This window comes from Gavialis gangeticus, unplaced genomic scaffold (genome assembly GCF_001723915.1).
Source record: "Gavialis gangeticus isolate Ggan-Ray unplaced genomic scaffold, GavGan_comp1, whole genome shotgun sequence".
NCBI classification, from domain to species: domain Eukaryota; kingdom Metazoa; phylum Chordata; order Crocodylia; family Gavialidae; genus Gavialis; species Gavialis gangeticus.
This window is the reverse complement of record NW_017729004.1, coordinates 35,752,879-35,779,153: the sequence shown is the minus strand read 5'-3', so window position 1 is coordinate 35,779,153 and position 26,275 is coordinate 35,752,879. Positions and strand designations below refer to the sequence as shown.

The 26,275-nt window shown below is 42.5% G+C and overlaps 2 long non-coding RNA genes across 2 annotated transcripts in view; one reads left to right on the top strand and one right to left on the bottom strand.

Moving 5' to 3' along the window:
* The window catches only part of LOC109291289, a 395,467-nt gene extending 390,965 nt beyond the window's left edge, over window positions 1–4,502 (top strand). The window contains exon 5 of the long non-coding RNA XR_002095803.1: window positions 4,473–4,502. This is a non-coding gene — a long non-coding RNA (uncharacterized LOC109291289). The remainder of the gene's footprint in view (window positions 1–4,472) is intronic.
* Window positions 1–26,275, bottom strand: part of LOC109291288 — a 358,390-nt gene that overhangs the window by 77,499 nt on the left and 254,616 nt on the right. The gene's annotated exons all lie outside the window — the stretch shown is intronic.

Sequence of the window (26,275 nt, the reverse complement as noted above, 5' to 3'; positions counted from 1 at the left end):
CACACACACACACACACACACACACACACACACACACACACACACACACACACACACACTGTGCCAGCACACCAAAGTAACAGGAAAAAAGCAGTAGAAACTTCTTTTGACTCATTCAGTAAAATCATCACATATGATGATTTCATAGTTTCTAGGGTCTGAAGAGACCTGAGCAGATCACCAAATGCAACCCCCTGCCATGGCAGGAAAGAGTTCTTGAGTCAAACGACTCCAGCAAGGTGTCCATCTAGCTTCCTCTTAAAAACCCCCAGGGTAGGAGCCAGCACCACTTCACTTGGAAATTGGTTCCAGATCCTAGCCACCCTGACAGTGAAGTAGCGCCTCCTGATGTCTAGCCTGAATCTACCCTCTGCCAGCTTGTGACCGTTATTTCTAGTCACTCCTGGCAGTGCTTGGGGGAACAGGGACTTCCCCAGTGCCTGCTGGTCCCCTCTGACTAGTTTGTAACAGGCCACTAGATCCCCCCTCAGCCTTCTCTTGTGGAGGCTGAACAGGTTCAGGTCCCGTAGCCTCTCCTCATAGGGCCTGATCATGCGAGTGGCCCTCCTCTGGACCCTCTCCATGTTGTCCACATCCCTCTTGAAGTGTGGTGCCCAGAACTGGATGCAGTACTCCAGCTGCAGCCTGACCAGTGCCACATAGAGGGGGAGGATCACCTCCTTGGACCTGCTCGAGATGCATCTGTGGATGCATGACAAGGTGCGGTTAGCCTTCCTGACTGCGTCCCCGTGTTGCCGGCCCATGTTCATCTTGGAATCAATAGGGACTCCAAAATCCTTTTCTGCCTCTGCCCTGATGAGAAGGGAGTTCCCCAGCCTGTCAGTATGCTGCTGGTTCTTCCTTCCCAATCATTATGTGATTTCATGGGGTATGATACCATTAGGATGTCTGTTTCTGGATCAGGTCATAGATGAAGCTAAGTAAATGAATATGGTGGATTTCCAGTGCTCTTGTAGTCTGGTACTGACAACTATGTCTAGTAATTTAGGTCCAGTCTCTGATTCTGTTCTTGTGTTGAGTAGTACCCTTCTCCATTGATAAAGCCCATTCAATAGGGTATCTAGCCTGAGGAAGGCAAACAGAATCTGCATCCATGCCTGGTGGTCAGCCACATAATTGAACTATTGGGCACAAGTTCATTCATGGGTGGCAGAAGGAAAAATTTCAAAATTTAGATATTTTCAAGAGGTATATAAATGATTAATAAGTCTTTTCTGTTTCCCTTAAGTACAACATCACTTTTCTCTTGCCACCCCACTGCCTTCTCCTAATGTTTGTTCATTATGTGTTTTCACATATATTGGCTAGCATCCTTCCCAGAGATCCACAGATGCTGTTAGTCTAAGTTGTGAATGTATGCTCTAAAATCTAGTTTCCTGTGGTACAAACATCTGCTGGATGCCTTATAGAGTTTAAGGGTTCATTAGCCAGACATTCTGCACAGGCATCAGAAGGTCTGGACCAAATACCTTACACCTTTATCAGCCAAGCTCACATAAACTGGTATAAGTGGTCAGAAACCAATTCAAATCTGTAACATAATGGAAGTTCAGTGCACAAAAACCACTTTCAAAATGGCTGAAACTGGTTTAAGATAAACTTGGATGGATGTAGTATCAGACTTAACTGATTTAGGTTAAATCAGTCTGTGCTAGATCCCCTCTAGATTCAAGTTAAGTCACAGCTCGCCAGCATCCCAAGATGATTTGTACTTCCCCCACAAACCCTCCTCCCTTGCAGGGTGAGCTGTCTAGCCTGGGCCCAAGCTGTTTGCTCCAGCCAGGGAGCATGCTCTAGTGCACCCTGGCTTCTAGCCTGGGCTACTGCTGCATGTGTCTGCATTTCCAAAATCAAAATTGAACCTCTGTTCACTTGCTCATCAGTTCAATCTAAGCATCTTAGACTAACCTGCAAAGATTGAATTGATTCAGCCTTGGGCTTTTTGACTATCTGTACTTAATCAGATAGTCTATAGTTCTATAGTGTGTACAGCAGTTGCTTTTTTTGCCATTTAAAGCACTTTATTGCCATGACTTAACCAAAGTGCTTAGCTTTACAGTACTTTAAAAATGGGTACAGCGCTTTAAATTAACCCTTGTTAAATGAGGCATTAAATTTGAAGTGCTATATTTTACAGTGCTTTAAATTACTTCTATATGCCGGTCAAATCTGTGGCAATTCCACCTGCATATCATGGGCTTTGTGAGCTTGGTTAAAGCTCCTCAACACCACCAGGGGTAACCCGGGAGCACTAGCCAAACCTGCAAAAGCTGGCAACTCACTCTGCTCCCACCAGCTGACTGAGATAGCAGTGCATGCATGGACACATACAGAAACTGACCCTTTATGACTGGGAGAGACCAGATGCTTGGACATGCCATGAACAGGACATGCACACGCACCCACGCGTGCGTGCACACGCACACACAAACGCATACGCGCGCGGACACACACACACACCCTGTCATCACAGCTCTGCCTTCTCCACTGATCTGCTGCTGTCTGCAGTCCCCTCCAGCCCCAGGAGGCTGTGGAGTGCCCCCTGCCTTCTAGCTTGGAAACTGCAGGGAGGCTTAGAGGTTCCCCCTTCCTCTCCTCAAAACTGCACTTCTGTCATGTTTAAGAGTGCTTGAAATTTATAGCGCTATAAAAAGTGCTAAACGTGCATGGAGCACTTCTGTACACACCTTTAGTCTACAGATCTACTACACCAGGAAAAATTGTGTATGTATTTACAAACGGGCACCTGTGCATGCAAACTGGGCAGACAATAAGTATACAATAAGCCAGTCAGGTTGGAATGGTGTAAATTTCAGTCTCTTCCTTCCAACTGTTTCATAGATGACTTCTTTATTTCTCCCCATGTGTCCTTTCCCAGGAAAACTGCCCTCTTCCAAAATCTTACTGGCTGAAAACATGTACACTGATTTAGCACAGTAGGAGAAAATTAAATTTAGCAAAAATAGAACTGTCTGAAAATTTAGAAATTCATCAATAGCCTTAACTTGGATCCTTTGCTTTCCTTCAGTCCTTCTAATTGCATGTCTAAATTGCACTGAATTTAAGATAGCTTTGACTTTCCTTTGTTGGGTGATCACCTGGCCCTTTGTTCATGAGGATTCAGATTTCAAAATAATCTTAGCTAGTAAATATTCCCTTTTCCTTTAGAAACATGGGCATCCAAGGGCGAACAACTTGTGTCAAATGTGATGTTATTCTCTCTCTTCTACTAGACTCTGTACTCTTCCCTGGTTTACCAATATGGCTTCACAAATTAATCAGAGCAAAATAATTCCTTGAGGGTACAGCCTGGGTATACAATGCAAAATGCAATATTTGACATCCATTTTCTGTTTCGGGAGACTTCATCTCTTGCTTTAACTAGGATTCAATGTCAAAACTAGCTCCATTAAACCTCAATGGTAAAAGAAAAAAAAGCCTGTACTATTCATGGATATCTTTAACACTACTAGGAAAACATTTTAAAAAGTGGTAAAATGTGTTTATACAACATGACCTTCTTATGGTTGAAAAGCTTCTCTCCTTGCTGAATTCAGCCTAAGGCACCTGCCTCAGACTTTGACAGATGTACAGATTGCTGGAGACACATTCTCAATTGCCAGCTTTATTGGCAGACTGTTGTTATTGTTTCAATGACATACTTTATTTTCAGTTTACACAGGAGGTGATCAATAACAATACAGCTATGGTTTGTATTGGCCTCTCTTTCACTTCTACAGCAGCAGCTCATTGTTTGTAATAAAACAACAATAATTTATACTTTTCTACTCCCCAAACCTCAAGAAATCTGTACAAAAAAGCAGTGTTTGGACTATGGATAACAAGATTCCAGAACATTTTTTTACCTAAATATGAGACTTGCTTCAGAAGAGCCAAATTGTTTAATTATTTTTTCATGTGGAAATATATTTAATTTAAATGCCATAGAGGGAAATCAAACTACCATTCACACTTGTGTGGGGGTGGGGAGGGGAGGGAAGGGCAGGAAGAGACAGCTGACTAACTGTTGCATTTGCCAAAACCAATGAACACTGCACTTTGCAAGTGCCCTGTGCATAAGCCATGAAATGATGGAGCCTATGGTCAGGCTGTTCGACAAGCTTTAAATAAAGTGCCTCCAGTGCCATTTTGAAGCTTGGAGTTGCTGATACAGGAGATGCTCCTGGCGCTTTTATTAGAGCGGCTTTTGGAACTGCTCTAATTAAAGCGTCCCACCCCCCCCACTCCTGGAGCACGTGTATAAATGGCTCATATTTTCTAGTTTTAAGTTACCTGTTCCTTAAACACTAAAAGTCCGAAATTCAGCCACAACGGTATAAAAGTCAAGCATTTGTGGATGAAAATGAATATTTTTACTAGGACAGATTTCTTCTCTCTGATCATTTCTGTTTTCTCTGTAAAATTACATCCATACTCTACTTATCGCACAGGCTGTGGAAATCTGCAATGAGGACTGGAAAGAAGAAAATATTGCCTGTTGCAGAACTGCAATGGGTAGCACTAACCTAAATCTCCACCTTGACCTCAGGAAAGATAGTATATTTCTAGTAGTATTTCTTAGGAGATCTTCTGGAGAACATTTATTTCCAGTGTACTTTAATGAAATTCATGGAAGCAATCTAAGCTTCATGGAGGCAAGGTGAAGTTTTCTTCTGTTAAAAGGGCACTCTGATTAGACAGGCATAATCTGTTCTGACACGGGACTGAGAGGTGAGACCCGCTGAATCTTACCTTCATTTCTGATATTGATTTTCTCTGACTTTGAACAGATAGCTGAATTTTGATTCAGCTTCCATAACTGTAAAATGTGGACTACAACATTTAGGTATGAGGATTACTTAATGTTTGTAAAGCATGTCAAGACTGAAAAATGCTGCATAAATAGTGTTATTATTCAGAAGTGTTTACTTTTCTTCCAGTAGTGAATGGGATGAATGTGGTAGTCATACATGTATCCTTAAAAAGAAGAGGGAGAAGAACTGTCCCAATTAGCAAAACATTAGAATGTGGCTCCTTTTTGATGTAAGGAACAAATCCAGATTGGTTCAGTAGGGATCTAAAAGGGACCAAGTGGAAATGAGATGCATAAATTCCAAAGAGTGATCTAAATTAGTCCTGCTCCAGCAACCACACACCACAGGGGGACAGGACTTCATCTTCTTCCATTTGAGTATTCCCATAACTGGAATACAGAGGTATGCTCACTTGTGCTTGCACTTTTGTGCATATCCTCTGTCTCTGGCACCAAGACTCTGGTATTTATGGCTGTCCAGTGGTCCCACTTCAATAGCTAGAGTGGAGAAGGCTCCCATCCTGCCTATTCAGGGGACATTGCTAACATGCTGTGAATCTTTCCAAGTGAAATCCACTTCTGAATGGCCCACCTAGCAACCTGGTAGATAGACTCCCATTGAGTTAACTAGGACAGCATTTCACCCAGGATGGATGCCCAGCTCAAGAATTCTTCTTTGGTATTTGAATATATCCTACAGATAACTTTGCCTGGAACCATCAAGGAAGATGGGCAGCAGCTATGTCAAGTGAGCTAAATTTAAATTTCCCTGATGAAAATCTCTGGCTCATACTGTCTAGAGTCTTTGAAGTAAGAGTAGTACCGTTTTAGCATTCTGGAAAAATATAAATCAAAACCAAAAAGGAATTTTATAAGAGAACAGGGATCAACAGGTATATTATGTAATTTATATATAAAAATAGAATGTAATAGTGTGCCGTACTACCGGAATTAAGCCTACTTTTATTACATACTATAAAATACCTCAATTGTTTAAGCAGTACTTTGGTATCCTAAGAAGCAAGAAGAGCTTTGTTTAACTCACTGTCAATTTTGCCCTACCGTACTCGGAGGTTTTAACAAAGCATTATCCTTATATAGTTATCATGCCAATCTCCTAATATGTTTATTATTGTTCAAAGCCATCATCAGTTCAGTTTTGTAGCAAGAGTCTAGCCATTTTTGCAAGCGTCCTATTCAATATATAATTTTATTTAAAAAACTAAAGGTTTTTTATTATTTTTGAGGAGGAACAAATAATGATTTGAGGAAAGAATACCTATTACAACCGCTTCCCTAGAATTGAGAACTTTTCAGAGGGGCTTGGGCCTGAATAGGGTTTTATTTGTGTTGCAAGTAAATGAACAATCCATCCTGCTTTCAGGCTTCAATTGTAACACCACAATTGGAGAGTGAAGTGGGAAATGTTAGGTCTGCAGTACAGTGAGCTTTGTGCAGCGTGCTCCTGATTCCTATCTTGAGAATTAAGTTGCAAAATGAGACTGACAAAGGCTGAAAAAACTGTTAAATCACAGCCCTTAGTTCTGAGTGGCTACATGCTTGTGCCAGGGCACTTGGGGAAAAGAGGAATGTGCAACAACTGTTGTGTTATACATCAGTGTTCCCTGTATTATGAACCAGCCATCCTCTCTGCCCTGTCTTTTCTGTCCACGCATAGCCACACACACGAAGAAATGCTTGTAAAAAGGAAGCTGTGTAAGAATGATACATTCAAAGCAGAGGGTTATCTCAGCTTTCTATCAGGGTTGGTTGAAAGAGGATGCTGTTGGCTAGTGGTTCTCCAGGAAACTATTTCTTTGTGACAGCTGCTGGTTTTAATGAATCAAGTCAATAAACTACTTTGATGACATCTGCTTCTTTTTTCCTCCACATACAAAAGCTTGTAGAGCCTGAATTTAGAAGCAGACAGAGTTTAGAAACAGGCAAGCATAAATTAAGGTTTGTGGTTAATCACAGACTTCAACAATCCTCTGGGACAAACGTCATGTTTTAATTCAATAATAGCAGTTATAGCTTTGGTGGGCTGGTCATAAGAGATCTTTACTCTGGAAACAAACACCTTCAGCTTTGTGGCTGTTCCATCATTAATGCAATTAATTCGAATAGCTGTGTGATTAACAGCAACTTAAGATCTAAGAGTGAATATAGCAACTGAACCCGTGAAGTCAGAGAACAGAGATCTGTGATTTCTTTCCGAAGCTTGTAAAGAACTTGGATTCATTGGCACTTGTGTGAATGTGAGAACTTATGGGGTATTATGGAGGACCCAAGACATCTCCTTTTCACAGAAACAACAGTTCTTTAGCACTAGCGGTTCAAGGAAAGAAATGGGAAATACCAAGAGAATTTGATATTTCATGACATGAAATACTCAGCTAATCATACAAGAGTACAAATTAATATCTGTCCCAGCCTGACACTGATGTGGCAGCTGCCTGTACCCTGTGTGACTGGAGACCAGCATAGTCAAGTAGGGTCCTTCAAGAGAAAGGGTAAGGAAAAGAGATTTTCAAAGAGATGCAGACAGATAAGTTTTCTTTCACTCCTCAAAGTAATGGAGAGGAGTCTTGGCTAAGGATTATAGCCAAGCTCTCCAAAACTCTCGTTTCAGGTTCTCCTCCCAGTGCCACCAGGCTGATAGTTCTGTTTCAGTGCGTTGCAGCTTTGGTTGCTATATTTGCTTGTGCAGCTGTGGCAGCGTCCCTTAGACCAGCTTCTAGGTAATTTGGTGTAGATCCTGTGAATATCAGATCATCTCACTTCTGTCTGTTGGTCCGTCTTCAGTGAGCTCTTTCTGATAGCCTCCCTTTGCATGCCCTTTCATTAAATCAGTCCCAGTGGCAGCAGTTCTGTGTCCTTGCTTCCATTCTCATGTTCCAAGTATTGTAACTCATCTTTTAGCTTCAAAACTCTCTTGCCTTGTTTCTTCCCTTATTGTTTAGGTTTATTTCTCCTGCAAATTTTACCTTTGATTGGCTCCCCATTTTAATGGCGTTTATTTTTGTCATTGCATTTTTTCTGATCCTTCCCAGGCTATAGTCTGTCTGCCTGTCTGCATAATCTGTTTTATCTAGTTTGAGGATTTATTGTGGGCTCAGCACAGTCCCTTTCATCGCACACTTTCTTCTTCCACTGAGGTGGTTGACCACTATCACAAAGGAGTCCAGCAAGTGTCTCCATTCCTCTCTGACTTTACCAAGATGCACATCCCCAGTGCCGACCAACTGCATATGCTTTCTCAGCCTGACTTAAGGTATTTGTATCCAAAAGCTTGCAAAAAAACAATGTTTCCAACTATTTGAGTTGGTCTAATAAAAGATATCAGATTCACCCAAAGAATTTTGTCATTCCTAGATGAGACTTTCTAGTCTCTCATGTATGAAATGCATTTTTTCCTGCTTATTCAGTTTTCTTACTATCAACTCAGACATCTTGATTTTTGTATTTAAACCAGCTATTGCCCCTTTTGCTGGCTTGCGATGCCAGGCCACAGTTTCACTGGGAATATGTGTGCCCTGCTGTCTCTCTCATAATTACTAGATGCATTTAGTCTTTGCTCCACTGCCCTTACACATGTCTTCATGAACAGCAATTATCTTATGCCATTGTTTTAAAATCCCTAGTTAGTTTGTGAGGTACAGATCCAGGCATGCCTTGTCTTAAACATTAGGTTTGCCACAACTATGCGGTCCAAGACAATTGCAGTAACCCAGTTTCTCTGTATGTATGTGCATTGCCCTGAGTAGTCCCCACCTCATCATTTCTAGCTTAGTCACTTACTTTCACAGCTCTTGCAGTGGTATGGGGGCTAAATGACAGTCAGCCTTGTTTGGGGTATCAGTCTTCATCACAGATGCCTGGGTACTCAGTTTTGGCTTGCCATACGATTATCTGGGCTAGGGACAAAAGTTACACTTAAATCAGTTTGTGATCAGAAACTGTTTAAACCTATAACAGAACAAAAGCTCAGTGCACATAAACCAGTTTCAAAATGGCCAAAACTGGTCTAAGATAAACCTGGTTGAATATATAGTATCAGACTTAACTGATTTGGGTCAAACCGATTTGTGAAACTTCTGTCCCAGACCCCTTTCTAGTTTACGTTAAACCGGAGTCCCCCAGCACCCCAGCATGCTTTCCACCCCTGGGCTGGGCTGTGCAGCAGAGAATGGGGGGTGGGAGGGAGAGGGGAGGAAGGGACTGCTTCCCCCAGGCAATCCCTGGCTTGGGTCTGAGGCCAGGAAGAGCGGGGGTTGGGATTAAACCCCACTTCCCCTGAGTACAGAGCTGTCCTGCCTTCCTAAACTTACTAAAAGTTACTGCTGGCAGCAACTGTGGACTACAAATCCCAGAGGAATCCCCGTAGAGTCCTGCTGCTGTGATTCTGGATTGCAAATCCCAGAGACCTTGGGGGCAGCAGGAAGAAGAAGAGAACATACAGTGCATGCTGGCCATGTGCTAGAGAGCTGTGCTCTAGCAGCCCCCAGCCTCCAGCCTGAGCCACTGCAGGCATGTGACTGCATTTCCTGAATCAAAATTAAATATATGTTCAGTTGTTAATCTCTGCAGTTTAGGTTAACCTGCAAAGACTGAATCAATTCAGCCTTGGGCTTTTTGACTGTATTTAGCTCAGAAGGTATAAGGCTCCTCGAACCTTTCATGACCTATATCTTTCAGAAGGTGTATTTTGGATTACTGGCTATTCTGGTACAGTTCATATCATGTAATGGGAGGTAGCATAGTCAAGGGAAAAATACTAGGATGGAGTGAGAAAATCTGCTTCTACTACTAGTTCTGGTCACTGTGTAACCTTGAAGATGTCACAGCGCATTCCTTTGCTTCAGTTTTCTTCTCTAAAATGGGAATAATGAGAATTACCCTTCTTTTTGAAATGTTTGGAGTTCCATCAGTACAAGGGGGGTTAAATTAGGTGATGACTAGGGGGATCAATAGTAGTGTTAAGCCATGATTATTGTAGAGCAAAGAACAAATCAGTAGAATTAAGTATAGTCAACATATGCAACAGCTGCCAATATAGTTTCTGAGGATGTTCTACTTAATACCAGAGGGATTCCTCCATGAGCTCACCCTTACAGGGATGTACGTTGTAGCCATGTTGGCCTAAGGACATAGGCAGACAAGGTTCTTTGGGTGAATCTGATATCTTTTATTAGACCAACTAAATAGTTGGAGAACAATTATTAAGCAAGCTTTTGGGTTTAAAATCCCTTCGTCAAGCTAAGGAAGTTTCAGCAGTTGGTGTGTGCTTTTTCTGCATGGAATGAAAAGTAAAGAAGCCAGAGGCTGGGCTGGTCGGCATACAAGACAGGTAGTCAGTGAAAATGTATAAAATAAAATGAGCTCACCCTTGTTTTGATTCTCTTTTAAATATACTTGCTGGAATAGCAACTAAGAAATACGTTTATAATGATTCTTTGTCTTTGTTTTGTTTTGTAGCTCAGCAGGGTTGGCCAATATAAAAATACTTCAGTTCTGTTTCCTGGTCAGACACGCCTTGAAAATTACATGCTTTCAACTCAAAGCATAATTGTATACATGCAACTAATGTTCATGTACTTTATAACATGCTTCTCATAGCCTGTGGTCTCTTGTCATCTTCCGCCTCCCCCCATCCCTCTAAAGCTGCTTCTAGAAAGAAATAAACCTCCAAAGAATGGAAGCATAATATTTTACTGCCTGTGCAGTTTATAATGCAAGTTCTGCCTACTAGCAGCAAAGATACTGTTACACTGCTCCATATTTGTCACTTTAGCCCTGAATGGCAGTGTTCTTACAGACATCCTGGAGAGGAAAGGAAGATAATTTTGTAGATTTCCTAGTCAGACACGACGCATCTTTTTCCTAAACAGATACCAAGCCAGACAAAGTGAATCTTTTTGTGTCATAGAGAGGAAGAAATAGAATGTCCTTTGAAAATTAAAAAAAAGAATATTAAAATGAAAGCAAAGGAGTGAGTATCAAACAAGCAATGCCTCTTCCATCATCTGCTTCTGTTGTCTCTTTAATCCCCAGTACTTTAATCTGGGAGCTGACTTGAAATTCAGAGGGCCTTTCACAAGATTATCTGCATCAGTTCAGGCTTTGAAGTTCAGGCTGCTGGCATCTCATTACTGACAGAGATCAAAAACATAAGATTAACATGCTTTTGGGTCTGCTGGACTTCATTCACACGTCACAGAAGTGCTAAGCTATTAAAGTCCAAAACAGTGTTTATGTGCTACCTTCTCAGCCATAAATCCAACACCATGCACTCACTTTATGTATTAAAACAAACAAACAAACAAGCACTTCGCCTATAATATGGGTATTTCTTTCATAAGCTTGAACAAGATTTGATAAATTAAAACCTGTGCTAATTCAAATAAAATGCTAATTGTGTTAATGCTCTTAACATATTTAGGCTAGGTCCTGGTCCTGCCTTGTGGCAGTTGAAAGCAAGCAGAAACTATATATTTAGGATTCCCCTATTGTAGGGAAATACCCTGGTAGTATAGAGCCTCTTAGTGGCTCTCTGTCATCTGGCAAAGAGGGTAGGTAGGAGGCATATCAGGGAGTGGAGGTATGGCCAGGATGAACTGTGCTCTGGCACTCCCCAGATGTAGGTCCCTAAGGGCTTGTCTATACTGTGTCAGCAATGGGTCTCTGGGAGAACACAGCTGAGCACACACCAAGCACCCAAGCCTGCTGATGTGCTCTAGGGCTGGAAGTTCACCAATGAGGCTGCTCTGGACTTGTCCACAGCACCTGCTATCGGACCTGCCAGAGACTGAAGGCTCAAGCTCTGACAACTGCTTTCAATTATGCAGGTCCTGGCCATCTTAGTGGCCTGTACTGGGCAACATGTAGCCTCACATATGCACTAAGCAAGCAGGAATGGTTAGGCAGTGTCTTGGGATAGAAGCTCTCTAACCTGACTCCAGCTTTCCCTAACACTGTGGAGAGACCCTTACTTCAGAAGGCCATTCTGGGATAGGATCAAGGGAATTACCTAAACGTTGCTGCATGTCCATCCCCAGGTCTAAATAAATCAATGTAGGCACTAATGCCTAGTGCAGCCTTTCTGAGTCAGTCAAGGGTATTTAAGGCAGGATATAACGAACAAGATTGTGCACTGATATCCCTTGTGCTGGCTGTTGAATTTATATGGTTAGAGAGTAAAAAGGAGAGTGACCTCATCAACTGGCTGTGAACTATTCTGGGACAGGATCCTCAGCCTCATCTACTGGAGCTATTCCTCTTTGAATTAAATATTAAAATATTTATTGTAGCAAAGACTGATACCTGCGTATCTCAAGTCACTGTAGAGAGGGGCTAAGAACTTCCCTACATGAAGAAATTTATGGTCCTAATTATATGGTAATAACACTGGGTGCAAACACTCTTCTTCCAGAATAAATGTATCCCTCTGGAGACTCATACCAGTTCCTTTCCCTATGTGGGCAAAGCTTTAAGGACTTACTTGAGGGAACTGTGACAAATCAGGGACAAGAACCACAAGCCCCAGACTACTGCCCTAAAACAGTGGCTCTCGTTTCTTCTTCAAATGTCTACAAGTCTCAATAGGAGATTTGGCTAGCAAGACCTAAGGTTTTCCTTCTCCAGTTAGTAAGTGTAAAAAGATGCATGAATCCTTGGAGATATGAAGGAATATTTATTTCAGATACAAAAGGATCAAGTTTATGGACTTTGCCGTGGCTGTCAATATTTCCTTTCATCAGTCCTTCTTTCTCTCTCTCCCTGCTCCCATTTTTTTCTTTTTTTTAATTTTAGCTATTGGTAATACTTTTATCTTAGGGAAACTTGCACCTTTTTGCATGACCCATGCACTTTTGTGGGGTCCACCATAAGGAAGGCCAGGATTGGATCACTCTGTTTGGAGCACACTTGCTGTCCATCCACTCTTTGGCTCCCTTTGAAGGAGTAAAAGATAGTACTGCCACTGAGACAGGCATGCTATTATTGCTGGCCAGTAGGGACTGAGGGCATCATGGAAGTAAAACTACTTGAACAGCTGGTTGGAGATCTGCAGGACTAGGGGACAGAAGTTCCCAGATCACATCTGGCTGGGCAAGCGTTCCACTCTGGGCTACTCTCTGTACTATGGAGACTATGCAGTTCAGTGGCCTTGTTCACAGAAACACTTATTCACAAGCTTTACATTACTTACCTGAGTGACTCCAATATGGATACTTATGGAAGGCAAGTTGGTGCATAAGTGTTTGCAAGATCAAGGCTTTTCATTAATACAAGGTATGTTGAGGGAAACATTTGAAAGCAGGTGGGGAGATTGATTCCTGATTTCTGCCATACCCTTGGGAAATATAGGTAGTAGAAGCAATCTAGCCACATTAGCATGGTGCTTTACCCAGGGTAATTAGTCTTTTTGAGGAGCACATTATATGAGCCCTGCACAAAACACTGCACTTACAGGGCTGGGTAGCTTTCAAGACTTGAGCTAACTTAGGAAAAGATGGGACAGGTACCCAAATTAACTCTATGTATCAACCCTCTCCTTTCACCCACCTCCCTTCAGGTTTCTATTTAATTGTGTGAGTCTGTGTTAAAGGAAACAAAATGCTATATTGGAATATATAGATTAAAAAAACCCTTATTTGGAAATAAGACTTGATAAAGAAGTGAATGACAAGAAAGCCCCCAGTAGCCACCCCACACTCTAGTTCAGTGAGCTGTTCTTCATTATTAGAATACTATATAAGCTACACAAGAAAAATGACACTGCACCTTCCATTTATTCCTTCCCTTTTTCTTTCTTGTTCATGGTAAACTGAGGCTTCTCAAGAGAGCATGATGGAAGCACAGGACTCCAAAATCTTCCCTCTGACTGAGTAGGGCTGACTAGAGCCATTTGGGATTTATTTTTAATGGAAAATGTGAATTGATCAAAAGTAAAGATTTTTGTAGAAGGATTTCACTTTCAATGAACCTTGTGCTGGGGAGGAGTTTTGAAATGGAGTTTTTGAACAGAAGCGCAGAGAGATCCACCACAAAATGAACAAAGAGTTAAGGTACTCCCCTCAGATGAGGAAAGACATCCTAATTCAGACCAAGGAGTTGAAATTGGCCTTTCTCATTCCAGATGAGTACCCTAATCATCCAGCTATAACATCAACCTCTCAAGCTTCCCTGTTGGACTCTGTGTAGATAATTGCATCTTTCTGAAGTCAGGGTGAGAAAATCTGTAGCTCAGTAGCTAGGGCATGCACTTGAATTCAACCTGCGACACTCAAGCTTAGGTTCTTGCTCTGCCTGATTCAGAGCAAGAACTTAAATCTAGGTCTCCCATATATCAAGTGAAAGTCTTAAGCACTTCTGTTGGAGTGGGCTCTTCATGCTTTCCCAGGAAGCATTTTGAAAGGTCACGCTTGGTGTCAGTATAAAAACAAAATCAGAAAACCTCACTATTTTACACAGAACAAAGTTGCTGCTTTCCTTGCAGCCCTAGCATGGACTACTTTTCTAAGTGCTATCACAAGGATGCCTTTGAGCCTATGCAGCTCTGAAATGAGGACTGTCTGGCACAGTTGGGACCTGTGCATTGTCCAGGTCTGCAGCAGACACATTCCCTTAGATGGGAATCATAGAATTTTTAAGGCAGAGCTGATGTTTTAAAATAGACCCAAAGCCAGAGATATACTGAGTTGTTGGTACTCGCGACCACCAGATTCTGAGGTGGGGGAAGTCTTTTTTGGCTTCAAGTGTTTCTGTCTCCACCAAAACTGTCAGGGAGGACAAATTTCCTTTTAAAAGCCTGCCCTCAGGGGAAAGACAAGCTGTGCTGTGTGCACTTTAAGTATACAATTAGCATAAATATACTTTGTGTAAAATTTCCCAAGTTAGAAACAAAGAGTTTGTGAAGGTCCTAATTGTACCAATGGAAATGCATGTCACAGATAAAAAGACAAAGGGCAACCATGTCCCAGAAGACATGAGAAAGAGGCCAAACCAGCAATCGCCTGAATTCAAAACAACCCCAGAGGCTGCCTCTGAAGCCATGCCAGCAGAGTCAGCAGTAGAATTTGCCAGGGAGTTAGCCCTAAATCACGCCACAAACCCAGCCGCTGCTGCAAATTATACATCTCAGTTTGGCATTGTGAACCTGCCACACTTACTGTGGGAGTAGCCACAGTTATTGACTTTATTACTAGAGTAGAGGAGATAAAAGGAATAACATCAAGAGCAGCACCATGAACTCAGCATTTAAGCTGTGACTTTGTAATTGTAAGTCTTTTCAGTGATGAAAATGTTTTCTTAGAACTTTTTTTCTTTTGCTTGTGGTCAGCAAAGTAAATGACGTTGCACATTATTGCAAAGATGCATCTGAGATTTTGTGAACTTTCTTCAAGAAGTTACAAACAGTAAAAGCTACTTCCACCCCTACTGGTTGGTCTGTCCCCATAAGGCCTGGTCTATCACTCAAGCTCATGGGTTTTCACTGACCCTCTCTCTGTGGTTGGCCAGTCTATTGGGAAGCAAGATTAGACTGAAACAGAATTCCCAGTTCTAAAAATCCAAACCTTCCCCTTTTAAACCCAACAGCCATAATGCTTCACATGCTGGAAAGTTTGCACTCCCCTGTATTTTCCCACCCCTCTTGAGACCTCATCCTATGTGCACTGAAATCTTACAATGTTCCCATTGACATCATGGTGCAGAATCAGGTCACTTATCTTTAGGCTTTCATCATGCCCTGAATGTTCACAGCCAGTGTCCTGACAGTGTCTGTTGGTCTGAGCCTTCTGTGCCAATGCCTTTTGTACAATGCTACAGATGATACTACACAGACACCTCTGAATCTAAAATTTCAAAATCCTCATGAGGACCTACTCACAAAATTTATTCCCAAACAATACAACCAATGTTTATTTAACTTGGAAAAGAAACACTATTTTTTCCAGTGATGGGTGATGCAGAACACAGCATATCTATGCTAAACTTAATTTAATTGGGTTGACAAGGGAGTTACAGTTTTATGATTTATACAGGAATGCTAACCATTCCTTGGAAATCATTTGTCCAGCCATCAAAATGAGAAACTGTTTTCATGTCACACCTGCTTTTCCGAGACATACTCCTAGGTCACTGAAACTTCATCTAGTTGTTCTGTGACCCGCTCTTTATACTCTGTATCGTTTTTTATTATATTAGTGTGAATAGCCCTTAGTCGGACACAGCTGACTGAATTTTGAGCAGTTTTCTCATGCATAACACCCTACATGGGCCCTGGGTTCAGGATGTTAGAGAGAAAAGGGTACTCAAGAGAGTATCTGTGTGACTGGCAGGATGCATGAAGAATCCCTTTGGGCCAAAAGGTGAGTATGGATATTGAGAAGCTGCAGATTAATTACTTAAATACATGGGTGGATCTAGGACTTAGTAAAAGGGGTATGGCACACTACCCCTCGGATTATGGGAGGGATGGGGGCAAGGTATGGTTGGAGTCCCTGGGGCTCAGGGCAGGGAACAGGTGCAGGAAGGGAGGGCCAGCCTCCTGCTGCCACCTTCCCAGCGGTGTCAGATGTGGGAGGAGCCACATAACTGTTTCGGTCACTTGATCAGCAGAGGGGTGGCTGTGGAAAGCAGCTGTGCAGGGTGGTGGGCTCAGCTGGGGAGAGTGACAGTAGTGTGTGGGATCCTCTTTCATGCTCCTGCTCCCTGTTCACTCCCATCCCCTTTGAACTGTCCCCCACCACCATACCGCTGTCCCTGCCAAGCCCAGCACCCCATGCAGCTACTCCCTGCAGCTGTCAGCTTCAGTGGGGCAGGAGTGGCTCAGGTTCTCCTATGCTTCTGGCAGCCAGTGACAGTAGTGGTGGCAGTAGACAGGTTCCTCCTTCCAGCACCTGTTCCTGGCAAGTGGGGATCGTAGTGGGGGAGCAATAAGAAACAGGTGCAGGAAGAGGAAACCCATGCACCACTGCCACTATCCCCTGCCAAGCCTGGTACACTGTTAAGCTAGACCCCATGGCTGAAGCAGGCAGGAGCAGCTCCAGGGCTTCCCCATGCCTGTCAGATAGAGATAAAAGTAGCAGCAGGTGAGTCCCTCCTCAGTCCCCAGTCTCCCCTGCTGGGCTCTGTATGGTGTTCTGGGCTCCGCTGGAGGCACCAGCAGTGGAAAGTGTGTGTGTGGGGGGAGGGACATGGGGCAGGCAACTGTGCTTCTCTAAATCCACTCTTGCTCATACAAATCCACATTGGCACTTTTTGTCCTGCTTGTCACTGGAAGTGAAGCATAGTTTATCTGTTCATACTGAAAGCATAATAGGCTTATTAGCTGAGGTGTTTTGGTCCATAGTCCATTCAAACCACACGGAAAGACTCTTAAGGTGGAATCCTATTTCTGTTTGCTTGTCTATGTGGCACCTTTTTAGCTATGTAAGCATGGAAGGTAGCCTGTGCACTACCTGGACACATATGTGGTTATCTATTATGGATGTGTACATTTAAGACCCAGAAATGACTGGGACAGAGGGTGGCCCTCCCATATTTTAGTCCCAGTAGTTGAATGGTTAGGGTACTTATCGAGGAAGCTGGAGACCTGGGTTCCAGGTCCCTCCACCACCACCCTCATGCAGAGTGATTTCAAACCTTTGTGTGTTTGACTTCCCAGAAAACAGCTCTAACATTCCCCTCTCCCTATTGGTCAAGGTATTATTCAGGTTCCCTTTTGGTGCTCCTTTTGAGGCTGGCCCCTTGGGCAGCTGAGAGAGAGAGAGATGTGGGGCCAAGAGAGCAAGATACAAGTGCCTGAGCAAAATGGATACTGGCCTGGGAGATTCAAAGGAGTGCTGGATAGGGGAACCTCGGTAATGCCTAACCTGTGGTGCAGTGATCAAATCACTCTGTTAGAAAGTCTGAAGACATAAATTCAAGCCCCTTATGAGTAAAAGAGGCCTGAAACCAGGTTCTCCTGCTTCCTAGGTACATGCCTTAAGCAATCAGCTAATAGGGCTAATGCATGGGAGTGTCCTCCTCCGCAGTCAGTTACTCCAGAACTTGTGTATCCAAAGTGTAAAGCAGGGGACCAGGCCAGCCAGTTAGACAACTAAAAAACATCCACTTAGATCACAGAAATCATAGAGAAGTTGGGCTAGAAGGGACCTGCAGAGATCATGTACAAAGGGAACTAGAATTCTGCCCCTTAGGGCATGTCTGCCTCCTGGCTGCTCTGGCAGCTGCTGCCAAAGATTGAACTATACCCACCTACTCCCACTCTACCCAGGCCAAACCCAGTGGCAGCCTCAAGAGCACCTTGCAGCCAACATACCCTTCCTGGGCTCTGGGTCAGGCAAGAAAGCAGGACTTAGGTGATGTGCAAAATTTTCAGAAAGACCCAAGTCCTCATCTAGTAAGCAGAAGTTGGGGTCAGATGTCAAAAGGTATTTAGGTGGCTACAGCCCTTTGATAAATTCCTCTCAGGGCCAGGCCTATTAAGAACAAGTCTCAAATAGGTCAGGGGGCCTGAGATGCCTAATTCCCTTTATGGAGCAGGGCCTAGGTTCCTCAGTCACTTTTGGAAATGGGACTTAGGTTCCCAAGGCACTTAGAGACTTCGGCAAATGGGATCCAATGGTAAAGTTCTACCCTGATGCTCTTTTACTGATAGCCCAGTTACATTTCAGATGGCCTCTAATCCCAGCCCCTCCCTTTGCTTTTCTTGACTGCACTGATAGGCAGCATTAGACAAAAATTAAATGGCTTCCGTCAAGCAGATTATCCAAGCTGAAATATGAATCCGGCTCGTTTTGTTTGTGTGTCTTTCAGTGCAAGAGAAAAAGAGTGGTTTGGGATTCTGCCAAGGAAATAGGTTTTTCAGAAATTGCCAATTTTTTCTAAACCAAAACATTTCATGGAAACATCTTTGTCTCAGTGAACTTTTGTTGAAACACAGCCAGGTCTGGTTTCCTGCCAGGGAGTCTGGAAGACCTGGGAAGCTGGAAGCCCAAGCTCAAAGCTTCTAGGCTCTCTCCTCTGTGGCACAGGGCCCTGGCTTGAGCTAGGAATGTGAGGGCTTGGAGGCTCTCTGCTTAGGGGCATAGTGATGGCAGGTTTCTCAGGCCCCCTAGTGTACATCCTAAATTTCTCATTTTCATTCTTAATTTCAAGTTATGACCATCTGGAATTAGGAACTCTCACACCATTTGGTGTGGGGTTACATCCAAAACCAAGTGGGCCAAGTTACATGCAGCCAAATCTCAAGAATATAGTTCATGAGAGACTGGCACCACTGGGTACAAACTTAAACTCTAGCCATGATTCAGCTTTGTGCCTAAACCAGAGTATTCAAGCTTTCCGATCCTAACAGATTCTTCCATGCCTCATATATGGGAGGAATGAGTGAGTTGGAGTAACTAAACACCTTCACCCAAGCCCAAATGAAGCTTTCCTGTGGTTCTGAAATACCTACTTCACTTTTTTATCTTTGTGGAAGAATATGGTTGTATTATTGTGCTTTTCATCATGTCCAGGTTTGGGCTGTAAGTAAAATCCTACAGTACCATTCTCTGGCAATTTTTCTCTCTTAGGGGGTGTGTCTACATGAAACTCCTTAATGCGCAGTGGACGTTCTACAGTGCCTTAGTGTGTCACGGCAAAAACCATGCTAATGCACTAATGTGAAGTAGAATTAGTCTACTGCACATTCAGTGTCACAAAAAAGTTTGCCTTTGACATTGTGCATTAACACAATTACTGTACCTTTATCTAGTACCTCATATTAGAAGTACTAAACTTAATGTACAATAGGAAAGGTGTATTAATGAACATGTAGATGCACCCAGGGAGAATGGCTGAATGGAAAGTGTAAAAGAGCACCTTTACACTGATAAAGTCAGATTCCTGACACCAAGTTAATCCATCTCAAACTAATTGAAAATGCAAAAATATTTTTACAAGAAAATTGTTGGATTTTTTTTCCCACTTTTTTGTAGTATTTCCAATGCTTATGCACACCATATACTGGTTAAAAGAAGAAAATTAAGCTAAATGATTTTTTTTTCTAAGTTTGTCTCTTCAGTGATAGTTTTGCTATCCAGTACGAGAACAGGATTGGCCGTTAGAGCTTTCTTCCACTCCCTTTATTCCCTTTCAGCATAAATTTTAAAGAGAGGGGGAGACTTCCATTTCTCCTTAAAAATCATTTCCCTTTCTTTTATCTCCCTTTTGTCATAGCCAAAATGTTCAGGATCCCTCTGAATCATTCAGGATTCCCCATAACCTCTGCACTAGAGGCTGGAGTATTTCATGGTTCCACTGTAATTTCTTATGTTTCTGTTACTTGGCACAGAAGAGGCATTAGGCCACAACCTATCAGTTTCCTTAAGCTGAACGACCGCACCTGGTAACAGTGGACACTGCAGGTCCAACAGTTTAACTTCAGGAAGAACAAAATTAGAAACAGCAGAAGCAGATGCCAAACAGTAGCTGCATCTGGATTTTTAGGTGATCAACTCCACATGTATTTCCCTGTTACCACACAGTATCCTAAGCAAGCATTTTAGCCTTTCCTTGCAGCCAATGAATTCTATGCATATAAACCCTACCTTGAGGATCCTGGATGAAAAATAGGCTACGGTTCTGACCTGTATGAAGTCAGTGGTCCAATTTCTGCCATTGCTTACTAGATGCAGTTTCACATTTAATGGTGCAAGTGGGAATGATCTAAAATAACGTGCGTGTCCTGCAAGCCAGGTCGTAGAGACAAGGCATAACTCAAGACAGGGTGCCTGAATCCAGAGGAGGATAAGAGCCTTGGTATATAACATACATTGAAAACAGGGGGTCTTTGATCTCCTCCAGCTTCAGTAGTTACTAGATACTGTAGTCAGTAGATACTGTATTGGACTTGACAGATGCAAGCATGATCTTGGTTTGGCATCCCTTGCTTTTCAAGTACAGTAATTTTTCTTTTTCCTTTCTATTTCTGCTGATAGTAGAGAGACATTATGTGCTTACTGCTGCCAGTCCTTTCTGAACGTCAAATGTACCATTTCAAGCAAGTGCTTGGTTCATGAGGACTTGTACCCTTGTACTAGTAGGACATTCCATTAAAGTACTGGACTGCTCATCAGAGTAAATTTGTTCATGTGTGCAAGATTCTGTAAGATCTGTATGCATATGCAAAATGCTGTCCAAAACAGCCATTACAATATTTGACCAAACACTGACCTTTACATTTTTTAATCATGACTCAAAATTTAGTGCCTCAAAATAAAATTTAATATAAAATCAAAAAAAATACAGGTAAATTTTCGGGAGAGCGGAGTTTCCAGCCTCTCTTATTTAGCCACCTAACTGATGTGGCTAAACTGAAAACTGCTTTGTTCCTAGAAGGCCCCATTGCTCTTAATGTTGAAAATTCAGCTTTTTCCACATAAATAGCTAGGTTAGTGAGTGCTGAAAACTTGACAGTCTCGTCCTAAATAATTAATGCCAATATCCAGGATGTCACTGAAGAGTTGTGTTAGCTGTGTGTATTGTGTTTTTCTTGCCTATATGGAAGAACAGGTTGGCTTTCTCAAATCTTCTTACAGGAACCAGGCAAAGAAACCTGGGGAACCTGCTTAGATGCCTGTCAGTTCACTAGCCTCAACAGCTGTCTGCCCGATGGACAGCTGAAGCCAAGAATATGGTTTCTGAGGGAGGCCTAGATTGAGCAGGGGCTCTTACCCTCATGCTCCTCGCTCCATGGTAGGGAACCTGCAAGCAGGGCTCTGAAATCCCCAGACAGACTGAGAAGCCCCCACCTTTTTATTTCAAAAAGTCAAAACACTATTATTTTGATTTTTTTTTTCTAAATAAAAATCTGAATTCCTGGTATTGAGTCCTGATACAGTCTGAGGGACCATGGAAGGTTTCAGAGCTCTGTCCCAACAAAATCAAGTGTTCTAAAGAACTGGTTATAAGAAGACACCAAGAAAACTCTTAACCTGAAAATCTAGTAAGTTAATATAGAACCCTGCAGTACCAGTGAGTCATAATAGAAGTCTTCTTATAATAACGTAAAGCCAATGAAATGTTCTTAAATATGAAAAAGAGATTTTAAAAAAATAGCATAATTAAAACCTAAAATGGTGCAAATGCTACAAATTCCAAATAATAAAATGCTTAAGAACTTGGAAAAATTACAAATGCTAAAATGGTTAAAATCTTGAAATAACTCAAATGATAACATGATTAAGAACCCTGAAAAGGTTACAAATGCTAAAATGGTTATTAGCCTGAAGGAATGTTACATCTTCACCATGACCCGCGATCCCTCGCACTCAACCTGAGTAAGAATTCAGTGAAAGAGAACTACTGATCAAGAAGAATAGCTTTCTTTTTTATTACCCTACCAATAATATGAAGCTGTTTTACCCCAAATATGTTAGATGTATCCGCTAAAAATACTTAATTTTGCCGTTCTGTGGTTAAACTAGTTCTTACTAATTTAGAGCTTAATATATCCACCTACTTCTGTCCTACTGCAGCAGCCATCACCTTTAGCCTAGTTCTAATATTCTTTCACATATAATATTACTTGCTTGTTACTAGTTTCTTAAATCCTATTTTTTTAATCTGGTCTGCTGTACATGATTCCAGCTAAGTTGGCCCAGCTTATCTAGTTCCTAAAAACATCCCAGGGCTTATTATGGTCTATACTGTTCTGCAGGAAATTTCAAGGTTTTATTGGCATGGGACGAGGCTTTGTTTTGTTTTTAAATATCCCACAGAATTGGGTCAGACTGCCCTGTTAAAAAGCCCTAATCTGCCTTAAAGTATTCTGCTGTCATCATAGTCATTTAAGTCTGAGGTCTCTCTTTCTATCAATGAAAGAGCTATTGGTAGGGTATTTACTCTCACAGGCCCTTGTCAAACAAGCTGTGATGGAGTTGGAGCTGCCCTAGAAATTTGGGAACCCTCTAAGCATGTCTAGATGAGCGAAGATGTGTGGTAGGGCTGTGCAAATCTTTGGTCCCTGGTTTGAATCAGTGGAGATTAGGCTCGATTCAGTGGCCGAATCTGAATAGAATCTGAGGACCCGTTAATCTCTCTGAATTGAATCAGAACCCTCCAAATCAATTCGTAGAGATTCAGACATAGACACAGCTTTAAATGTTTTTTCTACATACCTCTAGGTACCTGGCAGCTTGTGAATGCTGCAATGCTGGAGCACATGGGGCGTCCCACAGAACTGCGGGGGGCTTCCCAGCACACTCGGCAGCAGACCCAGAAGTGGACCAGAAGCACTTCTGGGTCCGCTGGGGAGCACTCAGGGGGGCCTCCCCACCCCCAGCTCAGCGACTGGTGCCTCCTGGGTCTGGGAGAGCACCCGGCGTCCCTCTGTGGCCGATCACTGAGCTGGGGGTTGGCAGGGGGGCCCCCCACATGCTCCCTGGCAGACCTGGAAGTGGACTGGAAGTAGTTTGCTGCTGAGCATGTGGAGGTTCCCACATGCTCCTGTGGGATGCTCAGTCTGCCCCAGCATCACAGCATTCACAAGCTGTGTTGATACCTTGAAGTATGTAGAAAAAACGTTTAAAGTTGCGTCTATGTCCAAATCACTGATTCTTTGAATCAGTCTCAAATCTTCAGATGCAGATTTGGCCGAATCAAATCAGGGACAGTGATCTGAATCACTTGTGGGGTTGTGCCCTCTATATTTATCCAGTTATTGTGATGTCTAATAGAAGCCTAGAGTAGAAATTACATAGACAAGCAGGAAGTTTTCAAATCATTAGGATCTGATGAGATTAACTGTGGAGTACTCAGAAAATTGGCAGAAATATTTCCAGAGACTTTGGCTATTCTTCTTGAGGGCTTACAGGTCAAGTGAGGTCCCAAAAGACTGAAGAAGGGAAAATATAGCACCCATCTTTAAAAAATAAGCGGTGGGGGGGGGGTGTTAAAGGGAGGCCTAATGAATTACAGACTGGCCAGTCTAATTTCAATACCTGGAAAAAGTGTATCATCAGTCAGTCAGTTTGTAAGAATGTAAAAGATAACATGCCACCATGGATTTGTTAAGAGCAAGTCTTTATCAACCAATCCAGTTTTCTATGACAAGGTGATGGGCACTGTGGATGGGGGACAGCAGTACGTGCAAGATACTTCAATTTCATTAAGGATTTTAACACTGTTTAGGTGACTTTCCCATGAGTAAGCTACGAGAAAATGATCTAAATGAAACATCTGTACGGTGGGTGCACAACAGGTTGCATTATTGCAGGGGTGTCAAATATCCAGCCTGTGGACCTCATCTGGCCTCTGAAGCCTCTCTACCTGGCCTGCTGGGCTACTAGTGAGATATCAGAAGTTTGGGGGACTTTGGCCCCACTGGGCATGGCCACCAGTGATGCGTTTGGCTTCATGCTGCTACATCCTGGACTCACTGCTGCCATGCCTCTGGACCCCACACTTGTTACTGGTGGACCCGGCATCACCATTGGATGGATCCTGCACCACCACCTCTATGTCCAGACCCCTCACCACTACTGCCATCATGGTGGCCCATGCAGCAGCCCTGCTCCTTACTGGGTCAGGGCCTCAAGAAGCCCCATGTGAGTTTGATACCCCTGGATTATTATGATCATAGAGTATTCTTCAATAGCTCAATGTCTATCTGGAAGGAAGCACCAAGTGAGATCCTGTAGGGGTCTGTTCTGCATCCAGCATTGTTTAATATCTTCACTAATGCCTTGGAGGATGGAATTGAGTGTATACTTAGTAAATCTGCATATGACAGTAAACTGGGTAGAATGGAAGACACTTCAGAGAACAGGATTAGGATTCAAAATGACCTTGATGAACTGGAAAATGGTCTGAAATAAAAAGAATGAATTTCACCCAGGGCAAATGCAAAGAAATTTATTTAAGAAGGAACAATCAGATGCACAAATACAAAAAGTGGAACAGCTAGGTAGGCTGCAGTAATGTAGAAAATGATCTGGAAGTTATAGTGGACCAGAAACTATTGATGAATTAACAGTGTAATCATGTTGTAACAAAACTAGTGGCATACTGGGACATATTAACAAGAGTGTCACATGAAAGTCTTGGGAAGTGATTTTTCCATTCACTTCAGCAATGGATAGCCCACACCTGGAATAGCCCAATACTGGACACCACGCTTCAAGAAAATGTGGACAAATTGGAAAGAGTCCAGGACAGAACAGTAAAAATAATGAGAGGCATAGAAAATATAACATAAAAGTAAAGGTTGAAAGAATTGGAATTAGTTAGTCCGGAGAAGAAAAAAAGGATGGGGGATCTGATAAATCTTCAAAATACAAAATGGGTTCTTATACAAAAGATGGCAACCAACTGTTCTCTGTTCCAACAGGAAGCTGGACAAGAAGTGATGGGTTTAAATAGGAACAAGGGAGATTTGGGTTAGATATTAGGGGAACTTTCTAATGATAAAGCTGGATAGGCATTGGGACAGAGAGAGACGCTAAGGAGTTTTTATCATTGGAAGTGTTAGATATAGGTAAGGTGAACATTTATTGGGGATGGTGTAAATAGGGAAGCTTCTGCCTGGAGCAGGTAGTTGGACTATGTGACCTCTTGAGGTCCCTTCCAGCCATATTTTTTTCTTTAATTCTGTGTTTACTGTATGAATATATTGATCGGTTGTAATAGGGACTATAAGGAGGAACAAATAGGATGGAAAATAATGGCTCAAGATAAGTCAGTTCTCTGTAACCACTGGAGAATTGTTAAGAGACAATGCCAGAGAAAAAGTTTGTGCCTACTGAAAATCGAATGAATTTGTTTACAAAGGAGAAGAGAAGGGCAGCTGCTAAGGGGAGCAAAGGACTCATGGAGGGGTATCTGAGGATCTTAGGTTTAAGTTCTTTTCCCTAATGCTTTACTCCTTCAGCAAAGCAAGCAATATTTGTTTTAAATGTGCGTTCAGTGACTGTATGCACCACCACAGACCCCCAAAGGGAAAAAATAAAAGAAGCAGAACTCAACTGGAACTACTGAATAAAATGCCTGACACATAGGGTACTGTAGCTCAGGACCTAGACTAAGCAGCAGGAAAATTATGGAATCCCAGCCTAGAAATGGTAACAAGATGCTTGGCTGCAGTGTGGATGCACGCAGAGAAACTAGGAAGGGGACTGAGGTATAGCTAGTCACAAGCATGGCATTTAGGTCTAAAATCATTCAGGTGAGCCAAGGCCTGCCCATCTTTTCATTCAGACATCTGAAGAGTCTTGTAGGGTGATGGTGAAAAACGGTTGGGAAAGGCTTTGCAGTTGGATTGCAGTGGGGGAGGATTTTGCCAGAGTTAGAGTTGTTGGTGATACTGCTTTGTTTAAGTAATGTCTGAGGTGCCCAGAGTAGTGGATAGGCCCCCTTTTATGTCATTATGAATCATAAGACATTATACCA